Source organism: Rattus norvegicus, chromosome 8 (genome assembly GCF_036323735.1).
Source record: "Rattus norvegicus strain BN/NHsdMcwi chromosome 8, GRCr8, whole genome shotgun sequence".
NCBI classification, from domain to species: domain Eukaryota; kingdom Metazoa; phylum Chordata; class Mammalia; order Rodentia; family Muridae; genus Rattus; species Rattus norvegicus.
In genome coordinates, this window is record NC_086026.1 from 115,449,129 (window position 1) to 115,470,006 (window position 20,878).

The 20,878-nt window shown below is 45.2% G+C and overlaps 2 protein-coding genes across 6 annotated transcripts in view; one reads left to right on the forward strand and one right to left on the reverse strand.

Moving 5' to 3' along the window:
• The window catches only part of Col6a5 (collagen type VI alpha 5 chain), a 100,313-nt gene extending 86,597 nt beyond the window's left edge, over window positions 1–13,716 (reverse strand). For 2 of the 4 annotated variants that reach the window (XM_039082612.2, XM_063266347.1), the window contains exons 1-2: window positions 13,560–13,710; window positions 2,260–2,289 (exon numbers count right to left, since the gene is read on the reverse strand). The gene's annotated coding sequence lies outside the window, so the exon portion shown is untranslated. Of the gene's footprint in view, window positions 1–2,259; window positions 2,290–13,559 lie in introns of all 4 variants that reach the window. The other 2 variants (XM_008766594.4, XM_039082614.2) reach the window with 1 other exon arrangement.
• Rpl29 (ribosomal protein L29) overlaps window positions 1–20,878 on the forward strand; it is an 893,235-nt gene that overhangs the window by 392,686 nt on the left and 479,671 nt on the right. The window lies entirely within an intron of this gene.

The window sequence follows — 20,878 nt, forward strand, 5'->3', positions numbered from 1 at the left end:
GGAATAGTGGCCACAAAGGCAGCAGCAGTGAAGATGACAGCAGCTGCAGTAACAGCAGCACTAGCAGCTGCCATGCTCCAGAGAGTGCTGAGGGGGTAGGGGGCGCAGGAGCAATGGGGGATGGGAGAGTGAGGGAGAGTGGTGAGCTTAGGCTGAAGAAAGACCTTGAAAAGAGAAGGGGGAGCTGGGAAAGTCCCAGAGGGCTGCTAAGGGTGTCAGACACACAAGGCCAGAGAGCTATAAGGGCTTGTCACTGTCAACAGCCACTTCCCAAGCCTAAAGAGCCCAATACTCTGGGCCTAAGGAACTTGTCATTGTGGGACTGGGGGGCCCAGTAGCCAGGCCTTTTTAAGAGCTGTGAGACAGTGCTCTCTGGGCTGCTTGCTGGTACCTGCTGCTGCCACTGTAATCCAAGAATGACAATAGCTGCCAACCAGGGTTGCTGGTGGCTGCAGCCTCCCTAGAGCAATACACATGAAACCTGAGTGTCTGGGGACCTATCGCTTTGGCTCTAAAGCACGGAGCCATAGGCCCCAGGCTTTCAGAGTTTTGAGGTGTGAGCCTCTGAGTCACCAATCAAGCCTCAGCTCTCAAATCAGCCTTGCCAGCAATGAAAGGGGGTGAGCATCTGTATAGAGCCAGCTGATTGGCTGTAGGTTATCTCAGTACTTAAGGGTGGGTCAATCTCATACATTTTCTAAGGCCCTCCCCCTAAAAACCTTTAATGCTAGAGTGGAAAGAGTTTAGTAGTGAAATTATATTTTAGAGATTAAATTATATTTTAATCTCTGTCTGGAGTAGAGATAGCCCAAACCAGACTGGGGACTCAAAGTTTGAGAGCTTCCAAGAGAACCAGCTCAATCCAGGTGCTTTCCAAACTCTGAAAGCCTGTTAGGAATTCAAACTAGCATGGCGTTTGGGAGGAGGGAACCCCACATCACTTGCGGAGTAATAGTTAAACCACACATCAGGAGGGAGCAGTCCACACATTTGATACTGGGCCACATTACTCATTCTGACAGGGTAACTTCCTAGTGTTACCAGGGAGACCACGGTTTCCTTTTGAGTTCTCCATCGTATAAAAAAGGGAATTTAGAAATCCACACAGAAGGAAGCATAAGGACGGTTTTACTGGAGTTCAGGAGAAACACAACAGGTCAGACAAGCCACAAATCTTCACAGCTTCCTGGAGGAGAGACAGAGATGGGACAGAGAGAAAACCAAAGGCCAAAGAGCGGCAAAGCTTCAGAGAAAGAGCGAGAAAGTCCCGCGTGCCAGGGAACACATGCTTAGAATTTTGACTAGTAACTGAAAAAGATACCATGAAAGGAAAAAGAAAAACTGTGCTTGGCTGGGGATTTAGTTCAGTGGTAGAGCGCTTACCTAGGAAGCGCAAGGCCCTGGGTTCGGTCCCCAGCTCCGAAAAAAAAAAAAAAAAAAAAAAAAAAAAAGAACCAAAAAAAAAAAAAAAAAAAAGAAAGAAAGAAAGAAAAACTGTGCTTAATGCTGGGGGTGATGGTCGGAGTTCAGAGGGCACCGGATTCTCGGAACTTGGGTTCCAGGAACCACACCAGGGACATAGGGTTAGAAACAGAGATGGCTGGTTCAGAAAGGGAAAATACTCCCAAGAATAGAAGCGGGCTAGTGGGATGAGAGGGAGCCCAGAACGCATTAGATCACAAGGCAGACCATACTTTATAGGGCCTTTATACAGTACTCATCTCTCTAGTTTGTACGTAGAGGGCCTTCTGCAAGCATGCTCTGTTCATTAGATGAAGCTGAGGTGAAGCCCGGCTTCCAGCCTCCCTCTGCGTACTGACTGAGCATGCTCTGTTTGACTCATGAAGCCCAGTTAGGGAATGGTCTCCAGCTCATTGCCTGCCAACTGGCTTGTTCCTGTGTTAATCTTGAGCGGTCCCTTTCCAGCCTCTACTCTCCTGTCACACTATGAGATGGTCTGTTTTGAAACGTGCAGTCTGGGGTCTTGAAGCAATTTGGTAAATTGGGAAAGAGAAAATTCTTAAAAAAGTTTTTGTGTTTGTTTTGGTTTGTTTTAGGCACATGGTAAGGCTTGTGATATCCTGGCAGAGTCTAAAGAAGCCAGAAATTATTTAATAATTTGTTAATACAACAAAGGCACTGGGGTCTTAAGTCCTCTGGCTTGCAACTGATTATGTAAACAGTTTACTGGAAGTTTACACGGCTAAATCCTGACTCAATAAAAGCTTATTCAATAGCTTTTGGAACAGTCATGCTTACCCCCTTTTTTTTCTTCCTCTCCTTCTGCAGCTAAAGGAACAAGAAGAAATGACTGAGAGTAGAAAATAAAAGTGAGGATTACCCCTCCCATCAGTCACTGGCTCATTTCTCCCAGGTTCTACCCTCCTCTCCTCCCAGTTCATCATCCATCACTCATGATTAGGACCCCCACATGCAGACCAAGGTCTGGCATAGACCAGAATAAGGAGCTCAAGCAAAAGGGCAAAGGTCACAATTTTAGGAACCACAAGCTCCAGCTGCTGAAGGCCCCAGACCACACACACACACACACACACACACACACACACACACACACACACATGCTTGCCTTTCCAGAAAGCTGGGGAATCTGAGGTCTATTTCAGTTGAACAGCAAATCTGTGATTGTGTGACCTCTGGTGCTTTGGCCACTTCTGGGGAAATCTGGAATGCACATTTGATTTTCCCGTCAGTAGGGACAGCCTGATTTTCTTGTCTTTCCGTGGGTGCTACATGGTTCTGTGGCCTTTGGTTTTCTTGTTTCTCCCCTGGTTCCATTCCTCGAAGAATGTGTGATCTCCTCCATATCCCCAAATCTATCAACATACCCAGTGACCAAGCTTCTTGCACACTTAGCACATTTTGTCCTGTGACAACGGACAGGCTTTTCTTAACCTGTCTTTTCTTCCCAGTTTAAACAGCCACTGGTAGCAGGACTGGAGGCCTCCTGTCCCACCACTGAAAGTCCTAAGTGTCTAGCTCAGTGTCTGCACAAAAATAGGTCCGCAAGAAAGAGCTGTTGAACTGGGTTAATTAGGAAGTGACAAGAGGTTCCATCCACCCAGCCACTGCTGCTCAATGGCCTATCCAACCTCCCATTGCAACAAAGCCAGGCACTTCTAGGACAAAGGGCCATGCCTTGGGTGTCTTGAGGATGACAAAGGGACACTTTTTGTGTGAAAAGTCAGCTCTACAGTTTAAGCATCCTACACCAAGCCTGGGAGTGGTGCTTGATCTTCATGGTCAACTTGACTGCACTAGAACCACCTAAGCGCACATCTCTGGCCTTGCATTTGAGGGCGTTTCTGAGAGATTTAATTAAGTGGGGGAAGACCACCTGGATATCGGTGGCACCACTCCATGGGCTAGGGCTCCAGACTAAATAAAAGGAAAAGCTAAGCAGCTGGAGGAACAGCTCGGTTGCTAAAGTGGTGGCTTTGCAAGCATGAAGACCTGAGTTCAAGTCCCAGCACCTAAGTAAGAAGCCAAGCCTGCACCTGTGATGCCAGGACTGGGGAGGTAAAGGCAGGAAGACGCCTGCGATTCACTGGCCAGCAAGCCCAGCCTCATTGGTAAGCTCCAGGGGCCAATGAGAGATCCTGTCTCAAAGGAAGTGGGCAATGTTGCTGAAGATAACACCTGGGGCTATCCTCCAGCCTCCACCAACACACACACACACACACACACACACACACACACACACTTTTTTTTTCATCTTTATTAAATTGGGTACTTCTTATTTACATTTCGATTGTTATTCCCTTTCCCGGTTTTGGGGCCGACATCCCCCTAACCCCTCCCTGTCCCCTTCTCTATGGGTGTTTCCCCCCCATCCTCCCCCCATTACCGCCCTCCCCCCAACAATCACGTCCACTGGGGGTTCAGTCTTGGCAGGACCAAGGGCTTCCCCTTCCACTGGTGCTCTTACTAGGCTATTCATTGCTACCTATGCAGTTGGAGCCCAGGGTCAGTCCATGTATAGTCTTTAGGTAGTGGCTTAGTCCCTGGAAGCTCTGGTTGGTTGGCATTGTTGTTCATATGGGGTCTCAAGCCCCTTCAAGCTCTTCCAGTCCTTTCTCTGATTCCTTCAACGGGGGTCCTATTCTCAGTTCAGTGGTTTGCTGCTGGCATTCGCCTCTGTATTTGCTGTATTCTGGCTGTGTCTCTCAGGAGAGATCTACATCCGGTTCCTGACAGCCTGCACTTCTTTGCTTCATCCGTCTTATCTAGTTTGGTGACTGTATATGTATGGGCCACATATGGGGCAGGCTCTGAATGGGTGTTCCTTCTGCCTCTGTTCTAAACTTTGCCTCCCTATTCCCTCCCAAGGGTATTCTTGTTCCCCTTTTAAAGAAGGAGTGAAGCATCTGCATTTTGGTCATCCTTCTTGAGTTTCATGTGTTCTGTGCATCTAGGGTAATTTGAGCATTTGGGCTAATAGCCACTTATCAATGAGTGCATACCATGTGACACACACACACACACTTTTAAAAATAGAACTATATAAACAAGTATGGTGGTGCATGCTTTTAACCTCAGTAGTGAGGGGAAAGAGACAAGTGGATCTCGGTGTGTTCAAGTCTAGCCTGGCTATATACTGAGTCCCAGGATAGCCAGACCTATATAAAGAGACTCTGACTCAAAAACAAACAAACAAACAAACAAACAAAAAAACAAAAAAACAATATAGTCTGAGCACCAACGTTCGTCTCTCCTGCCTAACTCTGGATGCAATGTTCCCAGCAGCCTCACTTTCTGTCACCACACATCTCTCACCGAGCTGAACTACAACGCAAAACTGTGAAGGAGAATGACCCTCTCCTTCCTTAAGTTGACTCCTGACAGGCATCTTGCCACATCAACAAATAAAATAAGTAATATATCATTCTACCGTATTGGACCATTCTTGAACTGTCCCTGGGGGGTGGGGTGACTCTAGCAGGGTACAGGGGTACAGAGACAATCCTAGCATCACCTTTGCAATAAACGGAGGCTCCGTGGCTGTCTCAGGGTAGGAGAAATAAAAAGGAAGCTCTGCCTGCAACATAGGGCAATGACAATGACAATTCAGTCTTTAGATAAAGCAAGGGCAGTATATTTCCCAAGCCAAGTCCAACTCGTGCTTTAGACAAGGCCATCCTTTCTTCTCCATGGTATCACTGGACTTTATATAGTTCAAAAATATTTACATACACAAGCATACACATATATGTACATATGTGCTCACATGGAGCCAAATGCATGCTTCTGATACATTACCCACGAAGTAAACTTATCGTGAGGATCAATGTACCACCTCAGCAGTGGGGGACAGAGACGGGTTGAAGGTGGCTTAGATTTAGCAGGAAACAGACAAAACGCTTGCAAGAAGATTTCTGTTCTCTGCTTATTCTCTGAGGGACAAACTTTTCCAGAGCAGAGACCAAGCCTGACTTTTATATCTCTCCAACTCCACTGCTTGGTGCACAGTACTAAGTAATGAAGTAAATGAGAAAAGTGGACAGCAAAGTGCTATGTAAGAAGACAGAATGAGGTATCACGTCAAACAAGGGTATTAGGAAAGCACTCAGAAAACAGCATAGAATTTGGGAAAGGCTTCAAGGAAGAGGTGGCATCTGAAGAGGATTTGAAAGGTTCCTGGTGTTTAAAAGGCAAAAGTGACAAAGATCAGAATGACAGTGAGGGGGTTGGGGATTTAGCTCAGTGGTAGAGCGCTTGCCTAGCAAGCACAAGGCCCTGGGTTCGGTCCCCAGCTCTAAAAAGAAAAAAAAAAAAAAAAAAAGAAGCTGTTTTACTTGCCTGACTGTTACGAACAGGATTTGCCTGAAAAGCAGAATGACAGTGAGTCCTGTGGGTAGAAATAAGCAGTAGATGTACACATGTGTATATGTGCATTCAAATATATATGTTCACATGAGTGCATGTGTACATGTATGTATGTGTGTATGCATGCATGTATGTATGTGTGTTCATGTGTGTGTGCACTAAAATGTGTGTGTTCACGAGTGTATGTTTGTGCACGTGTGTGTACATGTATGTATGTATGTTCATGTGTGTGTTCACTAAAATGTGTGTATGTGCACTTGAGTGTGTGTATGTGCACTTGAGTTGGTGTTTGGGAGAGAGAGAAAGAGAGAGAGAGAGAGAGAGAGAGAGAGAGAGAGAGAGAGAGAGAGATCGGAGACTTCTACATCAACAGTGTCCAGGATATTGGGGAAAGGTGAAATTTGGAAGACATTGTAGGAAAGGCAGCAGAAGACTTTAGATGCCCCAGGGAGCTTTGAAGGAACTTAACTTTATCCTGTTGGCAACTATGAGCCAGTGATGGGCTTTGGCTGGGAGAAGAGTTCACTGAGATGCTTGGGGTGCATTAAAAGGATGCTTTTCTGCATCACATAGACCTTGAAGGAGCCTTTGAGTTCACTTTCCAACACTGAAGTCAACTTATGCACAAAGAGGTGGATATCAAAGAAGGAGGACAGAGAGGAGCCAAGAACTAGACACAGCCCCTTAGTCAGCACAAGGAAACTGACCCACGAGCTTCTCTCCTTTCTGCAGGAGAAGAAGACAATGCTATCTGATATCTCACTCTAAGGGCATACTCAGCAGAACAGAGTGCATTAGCTCTGGATATGCCTCTGTCTTCTGAGGCCAAGACAAATAAGGCTTAAGAGAGACTCTGCTGTAGGTGACTAACCATCCCTGCCATCTGTCACCAACTGACCAGCCCCGCAGTGGACAGACAGTTCATGGAACTAACATAGGCTCTGAGGCACGAGGAGTCACATATAGAAAAAGCCCCCTCCCAAGACCATGTGAGTCACTTAAGGAGTCAGAATAACTTGCAAAGAGATAAAATGTAGCAACTCCCAAATGCCAACCCTTAAACTAAGGAATCTGCTTTGTAATAAAAGAAAAAGTCAGAAACCTTTCAAATGTTTCAAATTTTTTTTTGAAAAAAAAAATGTATGGGAAAAATTTTCGGATGAGGCTCCTTCTGGTTCCCTGAGTTGACTGTGAAGCCTTTGGATAGGTTTGTGGGAGGTCGTACGTTGAAGAATAAACAAGATTCGGCTCTGCATGCTCAGCATTCAGAATCGTCAGCTAAATTACAGCTCATTGCTATTGAGAACCAAAGTTTCTCCCCACTGTGTTTTTAAGTGCCTGTTGTACTTTACTCAGACGAACGATATATTTTTTTTCTAGACTTATTTTCTAGTCAGCTGTCTTAATTAGCTACATTTGGCTTCATCTTTTGATTTCCTTAGTTGTGAGAGCTCAGAACAGCAGTATTTGCACATCTCTTATTATGTGACCACCCACACTCTTCATCCCTTGTCTTTACCACTTCCCCAAGGCATACACTTTTATTTGTGGAATGATGTCACAGGTGAGGCGGGCACAAGATAGAATGAGGCCTGTCATTGGACAAGAAGGAAGGATGGGCGGGAGAAAAGTTTGAAGGAAGAGGAGGAGACTGGAACGGAAGAGAGGAGGGATGGAGAGAGAAGCTGCCACCAATGGAGAACATGGAAGCTGAGGTTAGGATTCCACGCTGTACCTTTACAGGTTGTTATGAATGTTCTTGAGGGATGGAGGTATATAGGGCTTTATAGGTTTAGGTGGGCAATTATATCTTAGCAATTGGATCGAAGGTTATTGGGTTGTGTGTTCGTTCATGCGCAGATTTAAGCATAAGAGAGTGTGCGGCAGCTGGTCTGGGCCGCCACGGAGTTGGGATGTGTGCTTCTGACAAGATATCTAGCAGATATCTTGGGGCACTGCAGTGCCGGATCTAGTGGGGGATAAAAGACAGCATTTTCTTTTTTATATTTTTACAACAACATTTATTTACCAAAACCACAGAAGAATGAACCAATGTCAGGTCTCTTATCCACGTGGCCGGCGCCTAGCATGCCCCATGATATTAACCTGAGTAGACAATGAATCTCTGAACAACCAAATTCAGACCGTGGCCGCTGAGTTCCATCATAGCTCGCTCTTTGCAGATATCTCTTTTTAACCTAATCACAGTGCAAAGCTAAATATGCGAGGCCATCTTTATTCTCTCATTTCTTCTACAACATAACCCTGCCCACCCAGTAAGGAAACGGACTAGGGACCAGAAGCCTAGAATCACTGTCAGCTGACTGAGCACGTCATCTGAGCCAAGTGCCTGTTTTTACCTCCTAGAATTACTACAGGGTTTGAATCTGGCAATTTATATAGTCTCCTTCAAGGCCTAGGCAAAAATATCACTGTTGCTCTAATTTTATGCCTAAAGTACTTCTACTTGGGAAGGGTCATCTGTTTTACTTGAATGCCCTTAGCTACCCAGTTACCTAGAAGGCTGGTATTAAGACATTGTCTCCAACACCCCTATTCATTGATAGGCACACACACACACACACACACACACACACACACACACACACACACTTTATTCTCCAAAGAACTAAGAACTATTCTCCTAGAATTACAGACTTGCAGACTGTCCAACATTACAACATTCTCTGTTTTGTTTTTTGTTATGTTTTTTTTTTCTCTATTAAGAAAAGCCCTTTAGAGGGCAGAGTGATCCTTGAGCAGTTAGGAGCCCTTGTTCCTCTTGCAAGGATGCCCACGTATACAGCCGGCCTCTGCTACTTTGTGAGTCCTCCTTTCTTCCATCATTCTCCATCCTTTCTCTACCCCTTCAACCCCCTAACACTAGATAGAGAAAGAAGAACAGAGGGGGAAGGGGGTGATGTTATCTTTAAACTATTTCCTGCTGACTAGGGGTGTTGAATTCTTTGGGGATTTTCGCCATCAGGATATCTAATGTCCTTTCCTTGTTTCTTCTTTGCTTGTGACCACTTAATAAGCCATGACCATAGCAATCAACAGCAAACAAGCAACAACCCCACAATAAAAACAACCTCTGAGGACCCTAGCATTTAATACTCTCTCAAAAGTCCCCAAATTTCCAAACATCACAATTGCAGAAACTATCCACGGCTGGCAAAATCACACCTTTCCTAGAGCAAGAGGCAACTATATCATAGTCAGCTGATGTGGGCCATCTGCGGCAGCCCCATATCTTACACCGGGGATTAAAACAAAAACATATCCTTATAATACTTGTTTTTTAAAGAAACTAAAACTCCAAAATGGTCACTACACACATGGCTATTCATAGCTGTCTGTAACTCCAGCTCCAAGCGATCTGACGCCCTCTTTTAACCTCCGTAAGCATTGCACACACACTTGATGCATTTACACACATGTAGACAAAGCACTCACACACATAAAATATAAACAAACAAATAAGTAGATGAATGAATAAATAAATCTTTAGGGGAAAGGGGGAAAGGAAAAAAAGACTGGAGAGATGGCTCAGTGGTTAAGAGCACTGTCTGCTCTTCCAGAGGTCCTGAGTTCGAGTCCAGCAACCATCTATAATGAGATCCGGTGCCCTCTTCTGGCATGCTGACATACAGGCACAACACTGTATACATGATAAACAAATCTTTTTTTAAAAAGGAAAAGGAAAGAAGACCTTATATTGATAGGCAAGGCAATGTGCTAGGCCATGAAAACACACTGTAAACTCCCTGGAAGCTAAGATTATCTTACAGAGGGGTGAAAACATCTGTAACCTAGCAAGAAAATGGAGCATTTCTCCATGTGTTAGTTCTCTGAAAAAGATAGTGATAGTATGTGCATGAATACATAGTTAAGCTTTTAGTAATACTCATATATAAATAATTAGCATGTAAATTATAGATTATGCTTTCCTATTAATCAAGAAGTCTGGCCAGACCTTTGACAACATACATTACAATTTACTCAAACTTATGTTTTAGTTTGTTAAAAACAATTAGCCTGGGCCGGAGCCATGACGCAGCAGTTAAGAACACTGACTGCTCTTCCAGAGGTCCTGAGTTCAAGTCCCAGCAACCACCTGATGGCTCACAATCACCTGTAATGGGATCCAATTCCCTCTTCTGGTATGTCTGACAGCTACAGGGTACTTATATATAAAACAAATAAATCTTTTTAAAAATTAGCCTAAAATTAACTATTCAATTATAATGTTACTGAATGTTAGCATATATTCAATATATCCACTATATGGAAAACATTTTATATGCTGTCTGTTTCAACCCAATTCTTCCTTTCACTGTGAAAAGTAACCATAGTTACACCCATTTTACAAAGAGACAGAGGATCAAGCGCTTATCATACCTTGTCCAAAGGCTTGCAATCTCTTGACTACAAAGATATTTTTCCAGTCCACTACTAAATCCTTCTAAAATTCTAATTCTATCATTATGGTCTCTTTATGACCCTGCTACCTTCCAAGATAATAACCATTAGCCTAACACATCATTCCATGCTAAGAGAGGCTTGAAGTATTGCCTGGGACCATCAAATGAGCACACACTCATTGAAATCTTCAGAACAAACCATGAACAGCCTACATCTGAAAATTCAGTTGCAAACTGGGGTGCTTGAATAGGCATGGCCCCCACAGACTCATACGTTTGAAAGCTTGGCCTATGGGGAGTGGCAGGATCAGAAGGCATGGCCTTGTTGGAGGAGGTGAGACCTTGCTGGATGAAGTGTGTGTGTCACTATGAGGGTAGGCTTTGAGGTCTCCTAGTGCCCAAGCTCTTCCCAGTGTGAAATAGTCCCCTTCTGCTGCCTAAGGCTCAAGATGTAGAACTCTTCGGTTCCTCCATGTTTGTCTGCACGCCACCATGCTTCCTGCCATGATGATAATGGATTAAACCACTGAAATCATAAGCCAGCCCCAATTCAATGTTTTCTTTTTTAAATAATTTTATTTTTCTTGGGTATTTTATGTATTTACATTTCAAATATTATCCCCTTCCCCCCCCCTCTCCCATACTTCTCCTCCGTCCCCCTGCTTCTGTGAGGATGCTCCCACTCTCACCCACCCACTCCAACCTCAACACCCTGCATTACCCTACATTGGGAAAACAAACCGTCACAGGACCAAGGGATTTTCCTCCCACTGATGCTGGACAGTGCCATCCTCTGCCACATATGTGGCTGGAACAAGGGTCCCTCCGATGTGTACTCACTGGTTGGTAGTTTAGTCCCTGGGAGCTCTGGTGGAGTTTGGTTTGTTAATATTGTTGTTCTGCCTATGGTGTTGCAAACCCCTTCTGCTCTTTTAGTCTTTTCTCTAACTCCTCCACTGGGATCCCCTTGTTCAGTCCAATTGTTAGCTGCAACCATCCTCATCTGTACCAATAGGGCTCTGGCAGAGTCTCTCAGGAAACACCCATATCTGGCTCCTGTCAGCAAGCACTTCTTGGCATCAGCAATAGTGACTGGGTTTGGTGGCAGCATATGGGATGGATCCCCAGGTTGGGCAGTGTGTCTGGATGACCGTTTCTTCAGTCCCTGCTCCACCCCTTGCCCCTGTATTTTTCTCCCACGAGTATTTTGCTCTCCTCTCTAAGAAGGACTGAAGCATCCAAATGTTTTCTTTTAGAAGAGTTGCCTTGGTCATGGTGACTCTTCACAGCAGTAAAACCCTAACTAAGACACAAACCAGCTTTGCAGGCTTCCGGTGCTCTCAGAGAAGCCTCCTGATTTTACTGACATCACCAAAACTGTTTTTCAAGCAACCCTGATCAGTATCTGATCTTGTGTCGAGTACATCCCTGTTTTATCTGAGACGGCGATGGTCACACGGTGTCATAGGCCTGTGACTGGTAGGGACTATTGGAGAAACACTTTGAAATAATATTGGCAAGTGCTGAACCAGGACACCACACACTTATTGCACCTAAAGAGAGGGGAATCTGGGAAAGACCCAAAGGAATTGGTACCAAGAAGATTTAGGCTTAATTTAATCAAACCACCAAAAGAAAAAAGTATGAAATCAATAACTGACCACAAACTATATGTGTGACTTCGTTATCAAATATTTAATGAGGTAGGTTCTGGGCAAAAACGAAGGGCCAACTCATCTGAAGGGATGATTTACTTGGGGAATTGTGTTTTTACGTCAATTCCTTAGAAGTCTCGGGATGCCCTAGAGACCACTAAGATGCCTCAACTAATAAAATGGCTTGCTACCAAGTCTGAAAATATGAGTTCAATCTCCAGAATCTGCTTAGTGGAAGGAGAGAACTAAATCCCACAACTTGTCCTCTGACCTCTGAAAGTACACCAGTGGCACGCGTGGAGACACGCGCACACACACGCATACACACACACACACACACGCATGCACACACGCACACACATATGCATGCAGACGCATGCACGCATGCATGCATGTACACACGCATGCACATGCACACACACGCATGCACACATATGCATGCACACACGCACACACATATGCATGCAGACGCATGCACGCATGCACACATATGCATGCAGACGCATGCACGCACATGCATACACATACGCACGCACACTAATTAACTAATAATATCCCTATTTATTCTGCTTATAAATTATAGCACAATAAACCAAAGTATACACGTCCAAAAGTATATCTTGCAAGCGTGGGTTTTTCTTAGAGGTTTTGTTCGGAATTTATAAAGTACACCTTCTCCAAATTTTCTAACCAATCAGGCTAGATGGAGAACAGTAGCGTCAACAATGAAGATTAACTTCTGAAGGGGCAGCTGAACGCTGAGAACCAACATCCACGTGGGCTAGGAAACCCTGCACCTAATTAACAGGCTTCCACCACGGAAGACAAAGCGGGCCTCAAATGCGGAGATTCTGAGGGTTGCTAACTCGCTCAGAATCTTCGCTGGATCAGAATCTTCGCTGGAGTTCCGCATACACTAGAAACTCAGCAGTGTTTGTGGAAGCTGTGGGTGCTGCTTTGAGAAAATCTCACAGGGCAGTTTAGAGTTTGAGGCCAGCACCAATTCCCACAGTACAGCGTATCAGATCATTGTAGAATCTACCCACAGTACACCCACTGCTCTATCTGAGGGCTCTCTTCGTGGGCCTTAGACACCAACAAGCTGACTGAATGATGGAGCCGCCCCTCAGATTCACTTTCAGTAGCTCTAGGTTGGAGGGAGCCTACCCCCCACCCTGTCCCCCATCCCACTCCCCGGTGACCTGATATTTCAAAGAAGCTTCTAAAACCTGGAAGCCACGCTGCTTTGAGGTCCTCTTCCACTCTGAGAGTCTAGCCTCTAGCTAGGGGCTAACGCTGCGACCCTTGAATACAGTTCCTCATGTTGTGATGATCCCCAACCATGATAAGTTTTTCCTTGCTACTTCATAACTGTAATTTTGCTACTGTTATGAATTGCAACTTAAATAACTGATAAGTAGGATATCTGATATGTGACCCCTGAGAAAGAGTCATTGGACCCCATCCCAGGTGGGTTATGACCCACAGGTTGAGAACTGCTGTTCTAGGGACCTCAGTTTCCTTTAGTGGCAATATTCTCTGAGCCTCGATCCTAGAACCCAAGCAAAATCTGCAGAGGAAGAGAGTCTCCTTACACCCTGAGTCTCAGGCTGGGAGCTGTGCACCCCACACTCACCAAGGCTTCCTGGGGTCTCCAAGGATCCTGGAGCAGCCTGCACTGCAGCCCTGTGTCCCCCGTGGAGCATGCACCTAGCTGCTGACTGCTCCGGGGCAGGTGCTGAGTGAAGACCAGCAGCTCTTTTAAGTCAGCGGCCGACTCGCTCCCTCTGCCCGGCTCCCCCCACAACCACCCCCCCTTGATCTGGCTCCCCCCGGGACTCTCTAAAGCTTGGCAAACTTGAACTCCAGCGGTCAGAGGCTTCCAGCTGTCTTTTGGCTTGGCCCACTGCACGGGTCTCAGGGAAGCCGCATGAAATTGGCAAAGCAGAGTTTCTCAGAAATCCACAACCATCTCAGCTGGCTCAGAGGTCACGGTGGCTACTGGGGCTGAGGGGTCGCTTTATGACTCCTTAGGTTAGCAATTCCTCAGACGTAGTCAGCAGGGAAGCAGAGAAAATTTCCTGGGAGGGCCATACATACCCTAAGGAGATCAGGATAAACACAAAAGGCTAGCCTCAGAAGCAGCTGCGGGTTTTAACCTGGGATTTCTGGATGAGGAAGGGGGTGAGGGGTGGTGGGAACGAAGGCGTGCTTAACAGGTCTGGAAACATGGGCTATCCTTACTTAGTGTTAACATTGGGTTTTTGTTTGTCTTTCGTGGACATAAAGTTATGCTTGAGATTTCACCTTAACACCCGTAAGACACCTGCTGGAGTTACTTGCAAGGATTAAAGTCTGTCATGAGAGACTAGGGCTCCCCGTCTGAGCAAACACCTCCGGAACACCCACACCCACCCCTGCCCCAATACTGCCATTGCTTCTGATGTTAGACAGTTTCCATGTGTGTCCCTATGAAGAATGAGGAGGGGACGGGAAATGAGATTGGAAACCGGATGACTTAAGAATTTTTTTACTTTTATTATGTCGTTTGCTTTTTTTCAGCGAGAACACAACATTCTGTAAACAAATACCAGCTTGGGTTTGCATTAATAAGAACAAAAATTATTATGTGAGAGTAAGATAGTTTGTCCTCAAAAAAAATGTATCCCCTCTGCCCTGAACCCACTCACTACCGAGTTCCGAGTGATCTGCGCAGGATGTCCCGGTATCCTGAGTGTGAGTGTCACAGCTTGCTCTCCAGAGGAGTGGTACATCCTGTCCAGGCTTGAACAGTTGTTGACCACACAGTGAAACACAGAGTGACACCTGGTGGCAAGAATATTGGAAAGGCAGAGCTGAGGGACAAAGTCAGCTTCTAATTCACACTCACGCCAGGCCCAAGTGGAAGCTTTACGGCTGTTGTGTCCACGCTCCAAGGGAGCAAAGATTTATTCGTTGGGATCACCTTTCCGAGCAAAAGATACTTAAGAAAAAACAGAGGCCCACCTGGATCAGAAAATTGCAGGAGAGTATTATTGTGCGAGGTTTATTTGCAATGCAAACGACACAACTACGATCTCAGTTTTACAATCGCCATATGAAATCAAGTGTCTTTGGGGTTCTGTTGCCTTTTCTGGAGAAAGAGACATTTCCTGTTTCCTTTTTCTTCTTCTAAAACCGAAACAAATTTCTCCCGAAGAAACTGTAATGTAAAACCCATCTTCTCTAGAGAATTACACTCATTCCAGTAAAGATGCATTAGCTGAACTCGGACCAAAACAGTGGAGTTTGGAGCTGAGCAAATGAAGGCACCCAAGCAGGAAGAACACTAAGCCGGGATTCCTAATGCAGGGGAGGGACTCTGATGAACCTAAATTCCTTTGCTAAACTGGGTTGCATATTATCTTTTCTCTGGAAAAGAAAGGGGTGTTGAATGAAAGAGACCCAGATTCATCAAGTACAAAGAGGCTTTTGAATTTTTCCCAGACGTTATCATTACTGACATTTACTATTTGTTAACCCAGCCTGCACAGTGCCTGTCTTCTGCAAATGTTTCAAATTGAGAACTACAGCACAGTGCTAGATGCTAAACTCTGCTCTGTGCTCCTTCGTCCCCACTGGGAAACATAGGTGAAGCTTAAAATCCATGTTACCAGAAGTATGCAAGACGATTTTGGATGCAGATGGCTTGACTCAATTATGATGCAATCAGAACTCTTAAAAGAAAACAAAACAAATGCTTTCTCGGTGTCACTTGGTCATGCCTGTGATAAATTAGATGGGTTAATAATGGGCAAGACTATGGCTCCATTTGTCAAGCATCTGCCTTATTAAACCGACCACCTGAGTTCAGATCCCCAGAACCCATGGGCAAGCAGGCTGCATGTGTCTTTAATCCCAGAAAACCTATTGAGAGATGGATGTAAATGAAGGAGAATCTCCAAAAACTCACGGGCCAGCTACTCTGGCAAAGGGTCCAGTGAATGAGGAAAAAAAACAAACTCAGATTCAAACATGGTGGTAGGCAATGAACGAACCCAAGATTATCCTTTGACTTCCCACCCCAATACACTTTCTCTCTCTCTCTCTCTCTCTCTCTCTCTCTCTCTCTCTCTCTCTCTCTCTCTCCCTCTCTCTCTCTCACACTCACACACACACTCATTCACACACATACACTCACACACACACACTCATTCACACACATACACTCACACACACATTCACACACATACACTCACACACATTCACACACACACATTCACACACACACATTCACACACACACTCACACATACATTCATATACACACACTTTTAAAATTATAACAAGTGTTTACTCATAACTAAAGCCAACCTACTTTCCTCTGATTATTTAATAATATTGGAATATAATCTGCTTCCCCCTCTCTATGCTTAAGGCACCCTGAAAACAAGTATAAGTGACTTTGCTTCCTCTAAGAAATGCTTGCTCCTGAAAGACAAGGCTGTAGCTCTCCAAAACATCTGGCTTAGCAATAGCGACCAGCTTACCCGAAAGACTCACTTCCGCTCCTTCCTCTCCCCATTTCCAACAACCCAAAGCCAGCAAGCCATGAACTCTACCCAAATGCAACTCCTTCCCTAACTTGTAAACCCCACCATCCAGGCCAGGACCTTAGCCCTGCAGACCCCCTGACTCCCTTTCACCAGGACCCTGAAGACTCTGTGTCTGCTGATCTCATCTTTACTAATCACGTTTGTCCGATCAGCAGGGCATAGGTCGGTTGCTAGGGTGCTTGCCTAGCAAGCGCAAAGCCACGGGTTTGATCCCTGGCATTGCCCAAATTGATTGTAGTGATGCAACCCTGTAATCTCAGCACCTAGAAGATGAAGCGAGGAGAATCAGAAGGCCGCTGTCATCTTCAGCTATCAGCTGAATGCGGAGACATAGAATTGGAGGCTGGACTAGGTTACATGTCTCAGAAAGAAAGAAAGAAAGAAAGAAAGAAAGAAAGAAAGAAAGAAAGAAAGAAAGAAAGAAAGAAAGAAAGAAAGAAAGGAAGGAAGAAAGAAGGAAAGAAAGAAAGAAGGAAGGAAGGAAAGAAGGGAGGGAGGGAGGGAGGGAAGAAAGGAAGGAAGGAAGAAAGAAAGAAAGAAAGAAAGAAAGAAAGAAAGAAAGAAAAAGGAAGGAAGGGAGGAAGGGAGGGAGGAAAGAAAGGAAAGGAAAAAGTCTGATACTGCGGGCGACCTGTTGGCGTGCCAGTGAATCTGGCTCTTGGCAGCACACTGTCACTTGCGTGTGTAATCCGTGTTACAGAAACACAGAGAAGGGTGAAGGCGGCCATGAGGATGACTTGGCACAGTACGGTCAACAGAGGCTCGATGGGATGGCGATACCTACTAGGTCTTCGAGAGTCTCGAGTCCAACGCTGCAAGTCTGGAAACTGTGAAACCCTCTTCCCCCAAGAACCATCAGAAATAGAAAGTTCATGGATTCCTAACTGAAAGAAGAGCAAACCCCAGCCTCCCTCGGTGCTGAAAAAAAATTCTCTGAAATTCGAGAAACCTGAAGAGAACCTGTCTGGTCCCACAGGGGAAGGTGACTAAAAATGCCCCCCTAGGATTGCAAACCCCAAGTCTCCATGAGTCGGCCAGCAAGAGTACTAGCCACTGGCCTCGCTAAACACTTTGAGCCCCGTTGCAGGTGTGTTTCCTTCATTCTGGGTTTAAAGCTAATAAAACGATATTTCTTTTAGATCTTACTGAACAGGAATAACAACTCCATTATAGATCACTAAGCTGTTGGGAAACACACGATTATACTCAGGCAGCATCTTCCAAACTAGGATGTGAGTTTGGGGAGGCGGCAGCTCTCAGTTCACAAACAGCAAGATGAGGATTTAAGATGAGGATTCTGGACTAATCTGCTTTGCTGGCAAAAGGGAGCATAATAATATTTGCTACACAATGCCTCAAAGGGAGCATAATAACATTTGCTACACAATGCCTCAGAATAAGACCAAATCATGCACTTGGAAAGTGTGTGCTCTGTTACGCGGTGTTACTTCTCTGGCTGTCTGATTTGGAACGAGTTACTTGAACTTGTTTTTCCTCTAGGTTTCAGTTCCCAGAATTGTCAAATATACAATATATTTATGTTGTCGTTCGTTACAGATCTGTTACCTCTGCCAGCCCAGTGTGCATCGTGTAGTTAATGCTCGACAAACACTACTTTGTTCCCACTTATTCACCTGGTACCTTGTCCTAAACAAACACCACATCCCCCTGTCTGTTAGGACGGCACATTTTGCAGGAGGCACAGAATGTAATAATTAGCGATTTCACACCCAATACCAGACACTGTTATTTTAGAAAAGCGTTCCTTATGCCGGGATATTTTAGACATGGCAGAATCCTGGGATGACTTATGTTTACATTTGCAAAAGCCTACAGGACACAGGGTTATTCTAAAACAAACTGCAAGGGCAAAGAAGGTGGCCCTGAAGGAAGGAAAGAGCATGGTGCCCCCCTTCCTGATCCAGGGGGTGCTACAGGAGTCCAAACCCAGGAAAGGCACACCAATGTCACAGATAGCCCGTCACTGGTGCTGTGCTCACTGACTGGCAGGCCATCCCTGTTACTCCCTAGAACCTGCGAGCACAAGTCTTCATTCCCCAACGGCACACAAGAAAACAGGGTTGGTTCTAGATACACCTGGCTCAGCACCACGATGGAGGAAGAATATGGGTGCCCAGCAAAGGGGAAACTAACCTGCAGAGAAGATCCAGGCACAACTTACAGCTTCAGATTTCTGCTCCTGACCCCAAGGTGAGCAGCAAGAGTTTGGTCTCACCAGTTTCACAGTCCACCAGAAGTGACAGTGAAATTAGGACCCCATAGTCTGGAGAGGGAAACCAACATCATCAAGAAAGGCCTAAGGCAGAAACCCAGAAAAATATGTTCATGTAATTTTAAGACACAGAGGACAGGGGCTGAATATGTGGCTCATTGATAGAGTGCTTCCCAGGCGTGCACAAGGCCCTGGGTTCAGTACCAGCACCTCAAAAAAAAAAAAAAAAAAAAAAAAAGGTTGCAAAGGACAGAAAAGAGGTGGAGATAATGTGGAAGCCAATCAGTGGGACAGAAGCTCAGACAACGCTAAACCCATGTAGCTTGTGCTCGGTGATTACCAACAGCGAGTGAGTTTCCAAGTGCTTTACAAGTACCTCTTACGTGATCCGGGTTGTTTCTTCCTTGGCTGGTTGGTTGGCTGGTAGGTTGATTTTGTTGTTGTTGGTTTTGGTTTTTTTCTTCGGTTTAGTTTGGTTGTTGTTTTTTTGGGGGGGAGGGGATTGTTTTTGTTTCTGTTTAAGACAGGGGCTCGCTGTATAGCCCTGGAAGGCCTAGAACTCAAAGAGATCCACCTGCCTCTGCCTCCCAGTTCCTGAGGACTAAAGGCATCCACCACCATACCTAGCACTTATATGATTTTTAATAAACCCATCATCCACCCCATATTATCTCTATACCCTTCTATTTTTTATATAAACCCCCAATCCTTTTCTCTCTGACTGCCAGTTCATTCAAAAAAAATTTATTAAAACCTACTGTGTTCTGGTCTCTGCTTTACATACTGGAGACACGGGGTTGAGCGATAAGCTAGATTCCTGATCTTGGAGTGCCGAGATAAGAAGCATCTGAAGGACTTTGGAGCCCTGAGCCTGCTGAAGAAGCCACAAAAGCACAGGATTCTCTGGCACCGAGGTCAGGGGTGAGGAGAGGCTTTGGGATGAGAGTTCCTCTGAGAAGCAGTGAACTTGAAATTTAGCTAAAGTAGCCCCAGCTTTGCGAGGGTCAGGCTCGACATCTCCTAGAACAAAGGCAGTGGAACAGGACAGACCTCGGCATTTCCTAGGAACTGACAGAGCTCAGGATCACGGGGAGAGTGTGGGTGAGGATTTGGCAAGCAGAAAGAAGAAAAGAAAGTGATTAGGGCTGCATCCAGCTGGGCTTTGCCAATTATATTAAAAATGTGGGTTTTGTAAGAATTATGGTGGGGACTTACTATAGAATTTATTGGAAGCATTGCTGGGGGGAGGGGGAGGGGGAGCATGGCTTGATGGATGATGGGAAAGCTTACAGAGCTTCTGTGGGTTGGGGAAAGGATGATAGTGTAAACATCAGAGCACCAGTTATCAGTGAGTTGGGTATCCAACACATGATGGGAGCCAGGATGAACGCCATCAGTGTCATGATTCAGTGACACCGGTTTAGGCTGATTCTTGCTTCCCTCTGTCTTCTGCGGAGGAGTGGCTGGCAGTATGTAGCGTGTCCCCATGCGGCCATATTGGCTAGTTTCCCCACATCTGTCCATCCCTTAATAGTGCGTCTGGGACTCATGGAAATACAGCCTCATGTTCCCCAGAACCCCCAGGTTCCTGGAAGCTGCTGGGCTGCAGGATGAAGTCCATCAGCCGGATTAGCCCATAGGGGGTTTTCTCTGAACAGTTGAACGTTTACCTCTCTTCATTCACAGCTTTGTGCCCCTTTATCTTTAAACTGAGCCTCAAACTAAACAATGCGCTAGTGGTAGTAATTCCAGGCATTTTTTATTCTAATATTTGCATGCTCATATATATATATATATGTGTGTGTGTGTGTGTGTGTGTGTGTGTGTGTGTGTGTGTATATATATATATATATATATATATATATATATATATATATATATATACTCGCCTTACTAATCAGATTTGGAGGTAATCAGTTACAGCCCATCTCCAGAGATGGAGACTCCGATTTGAGTTTGAGTGTCTGTTTTCACTGGCCAGATGGTCCATTCCTCTTGCCTATGAAACTCATGGTATCAGGAACCAAAACGAAGTATGAATTTGCTGTCAAGGTAAGAAACCAGGTCCGCACTGTCGTGTGTTTTATGAAAAAGAAAGGGAAGCCAGGGATATGTTTGGTAAAGATGT